We start from the raw sequence: 16,021 nt of genomic DNA, 5'->3' as shown, positions 1-16,021 counted from the left end.
TCCCCAACGGGGACTCGGGCGGCTTACATGGGGCCATGCCCAGGACAATACAATATAGCAAAATATAAAAACAACATATCATAATACAATTAAACAATACAATAAATAAAAAGTCCATGTTTGTATCATTTCCCATGAAGATCTAATTGGAGACAGTGAGAGTGGGTTAGAAGACAGTGACAGTGAGTTAGAAGGGAGTCAAGGTGAAAAATATCCCAAAATAATATCAAAGGGCAAAGTTACAAAGAGAAAGAATCTATCCAAAAAACCTAGTTTAAAAACAGATTTTCTTCCCTTTCCATGTATTATTTGCATGATAATTTGCAATTTTTTTTTACAAAACTTGTCCACAAGCAGCTTTACTGTTTAGTCGATTATGTTTCCTTTTATGAGATACGACTCGAAAGTACAATCCTTTCCAATTAAATCTCATTTGTGTTGGTTGTTTGTGTGCAGATTTAGCACCCGCTGCATAAATACAAACCCAAAAATGAATGGTCTCAAAATGCAAAACTTGTCCACAAGCAGTTTTACTGTTTAGTCGATCATGTTTTCTTTTATAAGATACGACTCAAAAGTACAATCTTTTCCAATTAAATCTCATTTGTGTTGGTTGTTTGTGCGCAGATTTAGCACCCGCTGCATAAACACAAACCCAAAAACAAACGGTCTCAAAATATCTGCAAAAAAAGCTTGATATTAAAAAAAGGGGAGAATATATATTTAAACGACGGCAACAAAAAGCAAGAGGCAACATAATAAGGTTCTGTGCCTGATTCCTATGCAAACCACGTTGCCTTTTTGTTTCTTCATTTTCTACTGGAAGAGCATTCTCCTGCCATTTAAAGCTTTTCGGTTTCATTCAACGGTTTGGTGACCCTTGAATGCAAATCATTTTCTTCCGCAGCGGTCTAGATTGTACAGACAGAGCGTCTTAAGGTGGCATAAGGCTGGGCGCTGGCAAAGTCCCAGCAAAAGGGAGAAAAAAAACCCTGAAAGGCTGAGCTGTGAAAGAAAACGGGGGCTTTTCTCGCACTCTCCGCAACCCCGATAGCTGTTAGTTTCGCTCATCCTCGGAGGGGGTGCAATTCTGAAAAACGTGCAAAAAAATTGCTCCAAAATCCCATCGAAAAGAAAGATGAGCGAATTTTGTGCTACGTATTTTGTGAGTGGCAAGAAGAGAGGGAAATAGAAAAAGAGAATGGCTCGACGGTGGTGCAACGAGAGGATTTTCTACTGTAAACAAAGAAATGTGTGCCAAAATTACACAGCTATTGTCTAACAGTGTTAGACAGTTGTGCCACCGTCTCGAGCACTTTGAGACATTTTCAGTGCAATTCGATACACAGTAGACTTTCAGTTAACCGGTACCCATGGGGATTGGTAGATGCCGGATCTTTGTAGTTTCTAGTTGCTTGAGAGTTACTATTAAGAAGAGACCTAAGTAATACTATACATTATACTATATTATCTATATATATAAAAGAGTGATGGCATCACGGCGACCCACAAAACAACAAAACTACAGGCCCCCCAACCTCGAAATTTGACAACACAACCCATCATCCACGCCTCTAGGTTGATACAACAAAAAGAAAAGAAAAATAAAGTCCTAATAACAGGGAGAGGAATAATTGCTTTTATCCAATTGCTGCCAGTTAGAAGGCTAAGCTCCTCCAACTTGGTCTCCTAGCAACCCAATAAAAAATAATAAAAAACACTAAAAATTAATACAATAAAATACTATAATAACAGAAAATAACTAAAAATAATACAAGAAAATAATAAAATATAATAAATAAAAATATAACTTACAATAAAATTAATAAAAAATTGCAAATAACGTCAAATAAAAATTACACAACAATTTTTAACCAATACCACCACCACTTTGCCACAGCAACGCGTGGCCGGGCACAGCTAGTACTATAATATAATAATAATACGTTTATTTTTATATCCTGCTCCATCTCCCCGAAGGGACTCGGGGCGGCTCACATGGGGCCAAGCCCAACAACATACAGTAAAATACAACAATATAAAATACATAACCAACACAATAGTATCTACTTGATATTAATATTAAATTACAATAATTAAAAAGCAAATAAAGGCAAGCTTAATGTAACACAATTATATTCTAAAAACAGCTTTGTGATTTTGCTGGTTGCTTGAGAGTGCTGGTTGCTTGAGCTCCAGTTAACTGAGAGTATATTGTATACGAATCCTGAATTCAGTGGTGTCTGTTCTGAGGTTGGGATGGACAGGATCAAAGCCTTGGGGGTTTCAGATATGCACCAATGATAGAAAAAACGTATTTAATGTGGATTTGGGGGCTCTTCCACTCACATCTCTAAATAATTGTATTAAACGGAAGGAAAACACGATCTTGTTTGATCTTATTATCCCATTGCAAATGGACGTCTGTCTCTAAGTCTGTTCTAGTTTTGCCCCGACAACAATAACATGAAACCATCCTCACCCATTGCCAAACAAAGACATTCTAAACTAGATACACAGGGTGGGTTGCGCTTCCGGGAGAAGTGAAAACCAAATGGTTCATGCTGCAATATATATATATATATATATATATATATATATATATATATATCTCAGAGTTTGCCATCCAACAGGCACTCCCCTCACTTTACAAGGGGGCTGGATTAAAATCTAGCTGTACATTCAGCTTTCATTATTATTATTTTTGAAAAGGTAGACTAGATATTTAAGGTTGGATGGGATCTAAGCATACTCTGGTTTCTGGAAAGGTTGGACTCTGATGGTTTGAATAAGAATGCTTAAGAATACCTTATTTAAGTAGGAATCACCTAGATGCATTGGTAGTGTCTGCATGTCATTCAAATGAGTGAGCTGTTCTATAGCTGCCCAGAATGAAAGACAAATACATGTATGGCCTGAATGTGGATTTACCAATATATTTCCACCTCTGCTTATTTATTTATTTACAGTATTTATATTCCGCCCTTCTCACCCCGAAGGGGACTCAGGGCGGATTACAATGAACACATATATTGCAAACATTCAATGCCAACAGACAAACAACATACTGTATAGACAGACACAGAGGCATTTAACTTTTTTCCAGCTTCACGATTCCGGCCACAGGGGGAGCTGTTGCTTCACCGTCCACTAGTGGCTGTACTTCCTCATTCCTTTCCTCGTGTTTTGCTGGCAGTTTTATGGTGTTGTAAATTAGTCAAATTAGCCTCCCGCATAAAGCGTACCTAAATTTCCCTACTTGACAGGTGCAACTGTCTTTCGGGGCTGCATAGGTCAACAGCAAGCCGGGCTATTTAATGGTCGGGGGCTTAACCCGACCTGGGCTTCGAACTCATGACCTCTTGGTCAGTAGTGATTTATTGCAGCTGGTTACTAGCCAGCTGCGCCACAGCCCGTCCCTGTTGTCTTGTTTATGTATAAATTACACTCCGGATAGCATCAATCCAATCAAAAGCTGTCCTTTTCTAATATAACGTTATAGACTGGCAGATTGAAACTTACTATTGACAATCTTTGCACTATTTTTTAAGCATTTTTCATGGTGGGTCTGATATGTACCTACCTAGGAGTAAGTCCCATTAAACTGGATCTAGTTTTTTTTAAATCCAACCACAGCAAAACCTTTGGATCAATAGAACTTTTAAGTCAACACTTATACAAATCTCTTTGATTCACGGAGTCTATTTTACTTGAATGGCTAATAATTGAATTTGGCCTAGTAAGAAATGCATAGGATTGTTCTGAATGCTCGTGATACAATTATCAGTCTCTTTTTCTCCTTTCCCCATGATCTCTGTCACATACATACATGACACAAATATATAAATGCAAAAACTTCAGTTTATGGCCCATTTAAATAGCAGGCTATTTAAATGGTCCAATAAATAGGGCAAACTTGGTGTTTGGATTCTCTATGACTATCTCCAATTTGGTCATTAACAGGGAAACACTGAACATATATTTTTAAAGTAATCTCAATTTTAACTCAAATCGCAAGTATCGAAAACAGTATTTATATATCTCTAAAAATACTAATCAAGTTATGTCTTGCTTTTTAAAACCTATAAACATATTCTCCAGGCAAGTTGGAAAAATTGAAAGAAAATAAACATAATTTGGAGTACATTTTTATGTATGAGTAATGGTATGCATGTGTGCATATACATCCATGTACACAAATATATTCATGCATAAAAACGTCAGTATATGTAGCAAGAAATCTAGTAGTGCTTCCCAAGTTTGTGTTGTTGATTTTGTTATGAATTGAATGAAAAGTTTGACTAATAATACTTATAAGAATAACTTAAAATATATTTCGTAGAAAATTTCATACAAAATTGAAAAAATATTAAAAACATCCCCAAAAATGCCAAAGTTTTCTGATTGGTCCTGAACTTGCACAAAAAAAATGCATCTAAGTGCAAATATCATGAATGCTTGATAACCAATATTCTAGATCAAATATTTTAAGACTTTTTCGGGTGGTCATCACATTTGTTGACAAATTCAAACCCATATGTTGGTGTTACTCAAGTTGAAAGACTGATCCATCATAACAGATCAAGACTTTATGTTATAGAACCAGTAGTCAGCATTGAATATTGGATAAATCCCAAGGCAAAGCTTCTAGGCAGCTAAAATGACAAAGAACAAACAACCCATATTTATGTATCTGGGTACAACAACACACAATAACACCAATTTCTTGATTTTAACAAGTCATTTCCCTCCAAATCTCCATTGAAACTACCCTGTTTCCCCAAAAATAAGACAGTGTCTTATATCAATTTTTGCTCCAAAAGATGCTCTAGGTCTTATTTTCAGGGGATGTCTTATTTTTCAATGAAGAAGAATTCACATTTATTGTTGAACAAAAAAAAGAACATTTATTATATATTGCGCAGTAGTTGTCATCACCAGACAAACTGAATCCAATCAAGAATTTCTTGTTACTACCATTACAGTAGAGTCTCACTTATCCAACACTCACTTATCCAACATTCTGGATTATCCAACGCATTTTTGTAGTCAATGTTTTCAATACATTGTGATATTTTGGTGCTTAATTCGTAAATACAGTAATTACTACATAGCATTACTGCATATTGAACTACTTTTTCTGCCAAATTTGTTGTCTAACATGATGTTTTGCTGCTTCATTTGTAAAATCATAACCTAATTTGATGTTTAATAGGCTTCTCCTTAATGCCTCCTTATTATCCAACATATTCGCTTATCCAACATTCTGGCGGCCCGTTTATGTTGGATAAGTGAGAGTCTACTGTACTTCCATGTACAACAATCTATAATACGTACATTTACTGATCCTACATGCTCTGGTATTCTTTTTGGCGGGCATGCTTCCAAAAAATTTTTTTGCTAGGTCTTACTTTGGGGTGGGGTCGTATATGTAGCAATTCAGCAAAACCTCTACTTGGGGCCGGGGTGTGGCGCAAACTGGTGAGCAGCCTGCTGCAATAAATCACTCTGACCATGTGGTCATGAGTTCGAGGCCAGCCCATGGCGGGGTGAGCACCTGTCAATTAAAAAATAAAATATAGCCCCTGCTTGTTGCTGACTTAGCAACCCGACAGACAGTTGCATCTATCAAGTAGGAAATAAGGTACCACTTATAAAGTGGGGAGTCAAATTTAACTAATTTATGACATTGGAATGAGGAAGTGCCGTCACAGTGGATGATGAAGCAGCTGCTCCCCCCTGTGGCCAGAATTGAACATCCCCTCAGGAGAAGGTTAAATTGCCTCTGTGTCTGTCTCTGTCTCGGTTCTATTTGTGTATGGGCATTGAATGTTTGCCCTATATGTCTATAATGTGATCCACCCTAAGTCTCCTTTGGGGTGAGAAGGGCGGAATATAAATACTGTAAATAAATAAATAAATAAATGGGTCTTACTTTCAGAGGATGTCTTATTTTCGGGAAAACAAGGTATCTGGAGAGAAATGGGGAAAGACAATTAACCCAAAATCATAGTCTAGCTGACTCTGCTTCTTTAAATTAGAAAATAAATCACCATGATATTTAGAAATCCAGCACCGTTAGTACTACAGTAGAATCTCATTTATCCAACATAAACGGGCTGGCAGAATGTTGGATAAGTGAATATGTTGGATAATAAGGAGGCATTAAGGAAAAGCCTATTAAACATCAAATTAGGTTATGATTTTACAAATTAAGCACCAAAACATCATGTTAGACAACAAATTTGACAGAAGAAGTAGTTCAATATGCAATAATGTTATGTTCTAATTACTGTATTTACGAATTTAGCATCAAAATATCACGATATATTGAAAACATTGACTACAAAAATGGCTTGGATTATCCAGAGGCTTGGATAAGTGAGACTCTACTGTATATACAAAATATTTCAAATGGATTGCCATTCAGGATTTTCCCTTCTCAATGTGCCTGTCTCTCAATGCGGTTGAAAAGTCTGACAACGAACAAATAATTCATGCCAGACCAAAAATATGTCTTTGTTTCTGTGTGTGGTTCAATCCGTTCCGCGCAGCTTTCCTCCTGCGGGGCTCCACCAAGGCGAAAAACGTGGAGCCCAGATCCGTGCCATCCATCCATCACCTTTCCCGAGTCTGTCCATTAATGACACTGCAATCAGATCGATAGCATGTAATAAGAACAGAGCTTTGCATTTCTGTACCTATTAATTCGCTGAGTAGTTCCGATGGCAAAACGTGACCAGAAAAAGGATAACAACAAATATCAGCCCTTTAATCATTTGGGCGGCTGGGGAGAGATTTGATCCGGGGTGGGGAGGAAGAGTGTTCTCTAACAGGAATGGCTCCTCCTCACTCTCTCCAGCCAAATCTCTCTAACCAAATCTTCCATGTTAAAGGAGTGGGAGAACCAGCCTCACCCATTGCCTTGCACATGCCCTGTTATATTGTTGTTGTTGTTGTTTTGGTTTTTTTTTTGGTTTTTTTTTTATTTTGTGTTGCACTGTACATGATTATTTATTGTATTGTTTAATTGTATTATGATATGTTGTTTTTATATTTTGCTATATTGTACTGTTTTGGGCATGGCCCCATGTAAGCCGCCCCGAGTCTCCGTTGGGGAGATGGTGGCGGGGTATAAATAAAGTATTATTATTATTATTATTATTATTATTATTATTATTATTATTCTGCTAAAGAAGAGCAGATAGTGGAGCTCTCATCAGAGATATCGCTTCAAAGAAGGGCAACATGAGGGCATTGCCCCATAACAATATTGCCTTCCTCCCTGCCAATTTAAATTCTCCTTTAGTCTACAATTTCTAGCATTGTCATAAATAGCGAAGTGCATTAAAGCACTGAGCTGGAGACCGAAAGGTCCCAGGTTCAAACCCCGGGAGCGGCGGAAGCGGCCACTGTTAGCTCCAGCTTCTGCCAACCTAGCAGTTCGAAAACATGCCAATGTGAAATGAAAAAAAAAATGGAAAGGTGGGATGGTTTACATCTCTCCATGTTAGGAAAAATTGCCGCTATAAAAATGAAGATACTAGCTGAAGCAATATTTCTTTTCAGAAATCTACCCATTCTGAATAACAAAAAAACCTTGGACGAATGGCAAAGAGAAATTAACAAGTTCATATGGGGCAGAAAACGAGCAAGGATTAAGTATCTATATATGAAAGATGATATCCGCAGAGGAGGGCTGGGAGTCCCCGATCTGCAACTGTACTATGACGCGGCTGCCTTGGAATGGGTAAAGGAGTGGGCCTGCCTACGGAAGGCAAGGATATTGGCATTAGAAGGCCAAGACTTAAACAAAGGATGGCATGCATACTTGTGGAAAAGGAAAGGTCACAAAGAAAAAAACTTCAGCAATCATTATCTAAGAAAGGCATTAATAACAACATGGGAGAAATATGAAAACAGATTCTACTGTAAGACACCATTATGGCTCTCTCCCTTAGAGTCAGAGCATATGAGGGAGATTCCTAGAGAAAGATGGCTAACATATAAACAACTAATAAAAATAGATAATTACGGAACAAGACTAAAAACATATGAGGAAGTAAAACAGTTAGAACCATCCATAACTTGGCTAAACTATTGGCAGATCATGGAAGGTTTCAAAATAGATAATCAAACAGGATTTGAGAGAAATGATACAACATGGGACAAAATCTTAAAAATGGAGAAGAAAATTATCAAAATGTTATATCAACAGTTATTGATCTGGGAAACAGAAGAGGTTTATGTAAAAGAAAACATGACCACATGGGCTAGGGAGATCGGACATACCATAAGCATGGAGGAATGGGAAAGGTGCTGGAAAAAAAAAATAAGATATACATACTCAACACAGTTAAAGGAAAGCTGGTACAAAATCTTTTTCAGGTGGTACATAACGCCGGAAAAAATAGCAAAAATCAATAAAAACAAGAATGGAGATAAGTGTTGGAAATGTAAGAAAGAGAAGGGAGACTTCTTTCACATGTGGTGGGGATGTAAGAAGGTAAAAAGGTTTTGGAAAATAGTACAGAAGGAAATGGAGATTATACTACAAACAAAATTAGTCCTAAAACCGGAATACTTTCTACTAGGGCTAACAGACTTTTTCAAGGACACAAATAATGAAAAATTGTTTATATACATGACAAGTGCAGCCAGAATCTCGATTGCGAAACTCTGGAAAACAGCAGAAACGCCGTCATTAGAACAATGGCTTTTGAAGCTGATGGATATAAAAAATATGGACACATTAACACAGATAATTTCAGTAAAAACAGATACAAAAACAGACTGGGATAAATTAAATAAATATATCAAGGAAAAAGAAAAGAAAACTGGAAATGTAGAAACAGAAACTGTTATGACACTCTCGGGTTCTTAGAAAAGGGTTCGGGAAAGAATTTGGGAAAGTAAGAATAAAAATGTTGAGCAGGGGAGCTGGAAGGGAATCCAGAGAGAGGAGGGAGGGTCGAGGGAAATCAGAGTCCTATATATTCTCCTTATCCTTTTTTTGTTTTGTTTTTTTTTTTCTTTTTTTTCTTCCAATTATTGTTTATCCGTTAATATTTTGTAATCACATGCGACTCTCGTTTTTTATTGTATCACTATAACTATAAATAAAATCAGTAAAAAAAAAAAAAGAAAACATGCCAATGTGAGTAGATCAATAGGTACCGCTTCGGCAGGAAGGTAACGGCACTCCATGCAGTCATGCCAGTGGCCACATGACCTTGGAGGTGTCTACAGACAATGCCGGCTCTTCGGCTTAGAAATGGAGATGAGCACCAACCCACAGAGTCAGACATGACTGGACTTAACGTCAGGGGAAACCTTTACGTTTACTCAAACTCAGTTGAGCATTTAGAAATATAGCAATACCCCCCGTATCCAGGGGACACATTCCTGGCCAGGCAGTGGTTATGTAAACCACAAATAGGACTGAACGTCATTGAATTGCTTCACTTTAGGTTCCATCACATAACTGCATTGGAGGACCTAGAGATTCCCAGAGGTATCACTTCTAGGACTTTGCTAGGTCCTTCAACACAACTCTGTGGCCACTTCTGGGAGAATTATTTATTTATTTATTTACATCATTTCTACCCCGCCTTTCTCACCCGAGGGGACTAAAGGCGGCTTACAAAATAGGCAAAAATTCAATGCCTGACACAATACATTAAAACAACAGTTCATATAAGTAATATCATAGGTAAAGGTAAAGGTTTTCCCCCTGATGTTAAGTCTAGTTGTGTCCGACTCTGGGACTTGGTGCTCATCTCCATTTCTAAGCCGAAGAGCCGGCGTTGTCCATAGACACCTCCAAGGTCATGTGGCCGGAATGACTTCATGGAGCGCCGTTACCTTCCCGTTGGAGCTGTACCTATTGATCTACTCACATTTGCATGCATTTGAACTGCTAGGTTGGCTTCGAATCCCACCCGGGGAGAGCGCGGATGAGCTCCCTCTATCAGCTCCAGCTCCATGCGGGGACATGAGAGAAACCTCCCACAGGGATGGTAAAACATCAAAACATCCGGGCGTCCCCTGGGCAGCGTCCTTGCAGACAGCCAATTCTCTCACTCCAGAAGCAACTCCGGTTGCTCTTGACACGAAAAAACAAAAAAAACCCCAACCTTCAAGTCAGCAGTCCTGCTGGCACAAGGGTTTAACCCACTGTGCCACTGGGGGCTCCTGTCTTATCAGATGATCCAGAAGATAAATAAGGAAGTTCTATTGGCCTTCATGTAGATCAGGCTTGGTTCCTAAGTCTGTAGAGTTTAACACATACAACACCTGAGGATTTTATTGTATTTTACTGATTTTGGAACCTAAGTATAGACAAAAATTTTGTCTCCTCAAAAGGATGTGTGAATTAGGTTCTTTCTGAGGTGACTTGCTGCTTCTTTTCCCTCCAGCATTGACCTGTTGTGAGATCCGAGGCAACAAAACATCACATCCTGAAAAGCTGCTACGTAACCAAGGAGAACTTTCATGAGGATGTCACAAAACAAACAAATTAAACCGAGCAAGGAAGGAAGGGCAATACAACTCAGTAGATCAACTCCTCTCCTCTCCATTCAATTGCTGACAAGTCATTTCAAGAAGAAAGCATTTTCGGACACTGCTGAAAAAGGGAAGGTGCCATTGAATGCAACCTTCTTGAAATAGGGAGACAGGCTCTGGGCCATGACGACAAGCACCACAACGTATTGTCTGACCCACACAGACACCTGTGTGCCCTGAAAAGCCCAATGTGATCTATTTAACTATCTGGGGAATAACAATCTGCAGTTTATTTTGGCTACAGTGCTCTTCCTTTGCCCCTCTTTTAATCCTTCACCGAAGACTTCAAGGTACTTCTAAAGTAGATAATGTGTTTCATTATCTGGCTGCTCAACAGTTTAATCTGCTCAACGCATCGGCCTTTTCTTCCCCAAATTACCATCTGCTCCACCTTGCATTTGTTTCCCTGCCAGACTTTCTCTCTTTCTCTTACCCTCTCTCTCTCAGCTTTCGCTCGGACCCTTCTGGCGCATTCAGCGCTTTCACATTTCTCCTCTGGCCTTATGTCTAGCTGCTTATGTTTGGTGCCAGACAATAGAGGTGATATGGGCCATTATTCATGAGGAGCTTCATGTGTAACGTGAGAAACTTCTCATCTCCTGACCCCTGTTAGCATAAGAATTGCTGATAAAATTCAGAATTCAAAAGAAAGAGAAAAAAGGGTCTTCTGGGAAAAGAGGGAGAACGAGAGAGACAGAGAGAGAGAGAGAGAGACAGAGAGAGAGAAGCACTACTGAGATGTGGCTTAAGGGAAGAATTCGAAAGGTTCTACTATTTAGGAATTTGCATTCCCTTCAATTAAACTTTTTGGATACTGTAAGAGTTTAAAACGCTCCTTGTGTAAAACAGAGGCAACATGGTGTAGTGGTTTGAGCATTGGACTATGACTCTGGAGACCAGGATTCAAGTTCTCACACTTTGGGGGAAAGTCACACTCTCTCATCCTCAGAGAAAGGCAAAGTCCATCTAGACAAATCTTGCCAAGGAAACCCCATAAAGGAATACTGGGTATCACTCAATGGGAAACCACATCCTTTCTCATTAAGGTGGACCTCCATTCACTCATTCCTTGGCATGTCTCCTTGAAGCAACACCAGCAAAGATCTTCCTGGGTCTACTTAAGAAGAACCATATTGGATCAGACCAAAGACATACCTACTCCACTACTGCAAATGGGGACATATTTCATTGATATATCTCCTTGTGGAGGTAATATCAAGCCATTCTGACCTCTAGCCATAGACAGCCCTGTGGGGAAAGTCACACTCTCTCATCCTCAGAGAAAGGCAAAGTCCATCTGGACAAATCTTACCATGGAAACTCTATACAGGAAGAGTGGTCATCACTCAATGGGAAACCACATCCTTTCTCATTAAGGTGGACCTCCTTTCACTCATTCCTTGGCATGTCGCCTTGAAGCAACGCCCGCAAAGATCTTCTCATAAAGGAATAGTGGGCATCACTAATGGGAAACCACATCCTTTCTCATTGAGGTGGACCTCCATTCACTCATTCCTTGGCGTGTCTCCTTGGACCAGCAACAGCAAAGATCTTCCCATAAAGGAATACTGGGTATCACTCAATGGGAAACCACATCCCTTCTCATTAAGGTGGAACTCCATTCACTCATTCCTTGGCATGTATCCTTGGAGCAGCACCAGCAAAGATCTTCCTGAGTCTACTTAAGAAGAACCATATTGGATCAGACCAAAGACATATCCACTCCACTACTGCAAATGGGGACATATTTCATTGATGTATCTCCTTGTGGAGGTAATATCAAGCCATTCTCACTTCTAGCCATAGACAGCCCTGTGGGGAAAGTCACACTCTCTCATCCTCAGAGGAAGGCAAAGTCCATCTGGACAAATCTTACCATGGAAACTCTATACAGGAAGAGTGGGCATCACTCAATGGGAAACCACATCCTTTCTCATTAAGGTGGACCTCCATTCACTCATTCCTTGGCATGTCTCCTTGAAGCAACACCAGCAAAGATCTTCCTGGGTCTACTTAAGAAGAACCATATTGGATCAGACCAAAGACATATCCACTCCACTACTGCAAATGGGGACATATTTCATTGATGTATCTCCTTGTGGAGGTAATATCAAGCCATTCTCACCTCTAGCCATAGACAGCCCTGTGGGGAAAGTCACACTCTCTCATCCTCAGAGGAAGGCAAAGTCCATCTGGACAAATCTTACCATGGAAACTCTATACAGGAAGAGTGGGCATCACTCAATGGGAAACCACATCCTTTCTCATTAAGGTGGACCTCCATTCACTCATTCCTTGGCATGTCTCCTTGAAGCAGCAACAGCAAAGATCTTCCCATAAAGGAATACTGCATATCACTCAATGGGAAACCACAACCTTTCTCATTAAGGTGGACCTCCATTCACTCATTCCTTGGCATGTCTCCTTGGACCAGCACCAGCAAAGATCTTCCTGAGTCTACTTAAGAAGAACCATATTGGATCAGACCAAAGACATATCCACTCCACTACTGCAAACGGGGACATATTTCATTGATGTATCTCCTTGTGGAGGTAATATCAAGCCATTCTGACCTCTAGTCTTAGACAGCCCTGTGGAGAAAGTCACACTCCCTCATCCTCAGAGGAAGGCAAAGTCCATCTGGACAAATCTTACCATGGAAACCCTATACAGGAAGAGTGGGCATCACTAAAGCAAACCACACCCTTTCTCATTAAGGTGGACCTCCATTCACTCATTCCTTGGCATGTCTCCTTGAAGTAGCATCAGCAAGGATCTTCCTGGGTCTACTTAAGAAGAACCATATTGGATCAGACCAAACACATATCCACTCCACTACAGCAAACGTGGAGGTAATATCAAGCCACTCTGACCTCTAGCCATAGACAGCCCTGTGGGAAAAGTCACACACTCTCATCCTCAGAGGAAGGCAAAGTCCATCTGGACTAATCTTACCATGGAAACCCTATACAGGAAGAGTGGGCATCACTAAAGCAAACCACATCCTTTCTCATTAAGGTGGACCTCTATTCACTCATTCCTTGGCATGTCTCCTTGGAGCAACACCAGCAAAGGTCTTCCTCGGTCTACTTAAGAAGAACCATATTGGATCAGACCAAAGATGTATCCATTCCACTACTGCAAACGGGGACACATTTCATTGATGTATCTCCTTGTGGAAGTAATATCAAGCCACTCTGACCTTTAGCCATAGATAGCCCTTGCTTGTATTGTTGTGTTCCTTCAAGTCACAAGTCTTTCTATCACAAGAGAAACTAGGGCTGAAACTCCCACCCAACCATGGAAAACCATGGGAGGATCTTAGGCAAGTTGAAATTTTTCAGCGTCAGAAGATGGAAAAGACAAATGCACAAATCAGGCCAAGAAAACCCCATGACAGGCTTCCCTTGTGGTCACCATAAATTGGGAATGAATTGAAACCATGCAGCAATAAACAATAACTACAGCAAACTATGAAGAGCAGCAACACTGTTACATCATTTTTTGTGCATTTCAGAGTGCCAGTACAGCCCAGTTGCCCATTTCATCTTATACCTTCTTATTATCCTCCGTTTTCCCAAGCATGCACTGAATTTGGCTTGGCTCCACTTTTGTTCTCGGGTTCTTTGTTTACTCTCTCAATTCATGTGCCCACTGTCGTGTTAAATTTGTTTATTTTAATCATTTTTCTTAAATTGGTTGATAGTATCTAACTGAAAGGCAGGAAGTGTGAAAATATTTAAAGTAGATAAATAACTAAAGATAAAATAAAACACAGGGCGCTCAGATTAGGCCAGATTTCCACATCCACTGTCACCCTCCTCCTTCCGCCTTTGCTGCCCATTACATTTGCCATTTGAGAGAATGATATGAGTTTATCAAATTGATTTAGGGGAGGCCTTCGAACGTTCTTTTTTTTTTGTTGTTCCTATGGAAACCACTCCCTGGATGCCCTCGGCACACACTCAGTATTCCTGTCTTACACACACTGTTTGCTTCTCACATCTGAGATGCAAACACACACACAAACTTGCACTTGAAACCTCACTAAATATACATTCTGGAATGTTTCCATTTTGCGCCCAGAGACAGCATATTTGACTAATCATTATTAATAATGGGATAGAAAGGTGCCAAATGGAGTCTTTGAGAAAAGGCATATGCTTGTTTCTCCGACCTGGAATAGCCTGGACCCAAATCACAATAATCAACCTGAGAAACTATATCTTAGAGCAAATTCTAATCGCCTTTCAAAGACCAAGGTTGTACATATCTGACTTAGCTTAGCTCTTCCTACCAGCATTGGTGGTTGGAGCTCTTCCATCTCAGTGGGATTATGAATTCACTCTGTGTTTGTCCACACTTCAAATTGACTATCCATATGTTGTCGAAGGCTTTCATGGCCGGGATCACAGGGTTGTTGTAGGTCTTTCAGGCTGTGTGGCCATGTTCCAGAAGCATTCTCTCCTGACGTTTCGCCCACATCTATGGCAGGCATCCTCAGAGGTTGTGAGGTATGGATAAACTAAGTAAGGGAAGGATGTGGGCGAAACGTCAGGAGAGAATGCTTCTGGAACATGGCCACACAGCCCGAAAGACATACAACAACCCTGTGACTATCCATAGTTTCCACTTTGTCAAACAGGTTATCCAAACTGCTGAACTCTACTCCGAAAATAGGTTTAGCACCTTGGATAGATCTCTTGGAGCTTGGGCCAAAGCTTCCTCTAGATCAGGGATCCCCAAACTTTTTAAGCAGAGGGCCAGTCCACAATCTTTCAGACTGTTGAGGGGCCGAATTATCATTTGGAAAAAAATACAAACAAATTCCTATGCATACTGCACATGTCTTATTTGTAGTGCAACAACAACAACAACAAAAGAACAATACAATATTTAAAAATGAAAACAAGTTTAACCAACATAAACCTATTAGGATTTAAATGGAAAGTGTGGGCCTGCTACTGGCCAATGAGATAGTCAAGTTAATTAGGATTGTTGTTGTTGTTGTGTGCCTTCAAGTCATGTCAGACTTTGGCCGAGCCTAAGTCTAAAATTAATTATTTATTTACTGCATTTATTTACTACATTTATATCCCACCCTTCTCACCCCGAAGGGGACTCAGAGCAGCTGTATGTACATACAATATATTATATTATTAGCATAGCACAATATTAGGATTATATATTACTATATTGAACTATACCACTATACTATTATATAATATGTAATATATAACATATAATTAATATTATTATATGGTATTACTACTAGTATTATATTGTATAACATAAGATTATTATCAATATTATATGTATATACAATATATTATATTATTAAAACTGATATAAAATATTATATTATAAAACTGAGGGCGGGGGCCAGGTAAATGACCTTGGAGGGCTGCATCTGGCCCCCGGGCCTTAGTTTGGGGACCCCTGCTCTAGATTCATT

At 39.5% G+C, this 16,021-nt stretch overlaps 1 long non-coding RNA gene across 3 annotated transcripts in view; it reads right to left on the bottom strand.

The window, feature by feature from the left end:
- The window catches only part of LOC103279299 (uncharacterized), a 117,611-nt gene that overhangs the window by 86,406 nt on the left and 15,184 nt on the right, over positions 1-16,021 (bottom strand). Inside the window, exon 2 of one of the 3 annotated variants that reach the window (XR_010000372.1) lies at positions 5,936-5,972. The exons of 1 other annotated variant lie outside the window; for it this stretch is intronic. This is a non-coding gene — a long non-coding RNA (uncharacterized LOC103279299). Of the gene's footprint in view, positions 1-5,935; positions 6,650-16,021 lie in introns of all 3 variants that reach the window. One more of the 3 variants, XR_010000371.1, reaches the window with a different exon arrangement.

The sequence above is a fragment of the Anolis carolinensis genome, unplaced genomic scaffold (assembly GCF_035594765.1).
Source record: "Anolis carolinensis isolate JA03-04 unplaced genomic scaffold, rAnoCar3.1.pri scaffold_8, whole genome shotgun sequence".
Classification (NCBI taxonomy): Eukaryota; Metazoa; Chordata; class Lepidosauria; order Squamata; family Dactyloidae; genus Anolis; species Anolis carolinensis.
This window is presented reverse-complemented; position numbering and strand designations above follow the sequence as displayed.